Genomic DNA, 1936 nt, shown 5'->3' on the forward strand with positions numbered 1-1936 from the left:
CCTGTAGTCCCAGCACTTGGGAGGCAGAGGCAGGCAGATCTCTGTGAGTTCAAGGCCAGCCTGGTCTATATAGTGAGTTGCAGGACAGCTGGGGCTATAGGGAGACCCTGTCTCAAAAAAAAAAAAAAAAAAGAAAAAAAAAGAAAGAAAGAGAAAAGCATTGTCTATGGGTATAACAATAAATATTTAGGAGACAGCTTGACACTATATCAATTTAGCTAACAGTGTTCAGTCCTGTCCTCCATTTTGCGGCCCCCCCCAACCCCCTGCAAGTCTGGGATCACCTTGGCTATGTATTTTCCACCAGGTTCACCTGTACCAGGCATGGATTCCCTTCTGAGGGGTAGGTCTCAAATCCAATTAGAGAGCAATTAGTTACCTCCATAACACTATTACAAGTAGGCACACCTTGCTTGGCAGGCTGGTCTTACAGATCATAGTAGTCACAGCTGGGTAAACCCATTGATGCATTTTTATCCCCTATTGAATGTCCACATGCAGAAGAATGAAACTAGACCCTTATCTCTCATCCTGCATAGAAATCAACATATTATTTTTTTTTATTTTTATGGCATTGGGCATGGAACTCAGGGACTCCTGCATGCTAAGCATCCTCTTACCATGGAGATATACACCCAGTCTTGACAGAAAAATTTTCAATGTACAGTTTAAGCAGAGCTGTTAAGGGGGAGGACAGGAACAATGAATGGCTTAAGACAATTGGGAAACTTAACAGTTGAGAATGTAAATTAAATGTCAGCACTATCACATGTAGCTGTCTAAGTAAGCCTAGGAAGTACAACGTTGAGCGAACAGCCAGACAAGTGATCGAAAAGTGTGGAGAATACCATTAATCTAAAGTTTAACATTTATAGAACCATATTATGCTGTTTATAGGCTCAAACACATATAATATCAAACACACAAGATATAAAGATATGAATGAAAGCAATATATATTAAACTCAGATAATATAACCTTTTTTCTGTTTAAAGCAGAGTTGATCAGATAATATAACTTGTGGAAGGAAAAGGATAGGATCATAGAAAGGTACAAAGATGGCTCAGTGGTTAAGAGCACCTGTTGCTCTTCCAGAGGACCTGGGTTCAGTTCCCAGAAACCATGTTGGACAGCTCACAACCACCTGTGACTCCAGGTCCTGGGGAATCCAATGCCTCTGGACTCCATGGGTACCTGCACTCATATGCACATACACACACACACACACACACACACACACACACACACAAATAAAACTATCTATCAAGGTTTACTCTGAGAATATTTGGTTTTTCCCCCAAGCCTTTTCTACATAACACATGATATTTAAAGGTACCAGACTGTTAGAATTAATCTTATTGGATGTTTAACAGCCATAGTTTGAGGCCTCTACTAATGTGGCCAGGGGGAATTAATGGACAGTTTTTGCCCCTTGCCCTCCAAGGTTGAATAAGTTTCAAGGGACTATGGAACATCTCTCAAAATGTCCTGTAACTGTGGTGAGTCATCTGTCCTCTTGTTCAGGGAGGACATGGAGATACCATGAGATGGACATAAACCAGTATCCAGTCTACAAAGAAGAGGGTCAACTCAAAGGAAACATCTCATTCATGCTTAATGGACAGTGTTAGCCCCTTGCCCTCCAAGGTTGAATAAGTTTCAAGGGACTATGGAACATCTCTCAAAATGTCCTGTAACTGTGGTGAGTCATCTGTCCTCTTGTTCAGGGAGGACATGGAGATACCATGAGATGGACATAAACCAGTATCCAGTCTACAAAGAAGAGGGTCAACTCAGAGGAATCATTTCCTCCATGCTTCCAAGCGAGGCCAACCATGGTTGAGTAGCACCTCTGACTTATCTTCACATAGACGGAACTGGTAAAAGGAGCCAGGGGCTCCTCCCAAGCCCATGTGACCCCTGAGGAACAGATCCT

Source organism: Nannospalax galili, unplaced genomic scaffold, assembly GCF_000622305.1.
Source record: "Nannospalax galili isolate Female #2095 unplaced genomic scaffold, S.galili_v1.0 scaffold1272, whole genome shotgun sequence".
Classification (NCBI taxonomy): Eukaryota; Metazoa; Chordata; class Mammalia; order Rodentia; family Spalacidae; genus Nannospalax; species Nannospalax galili.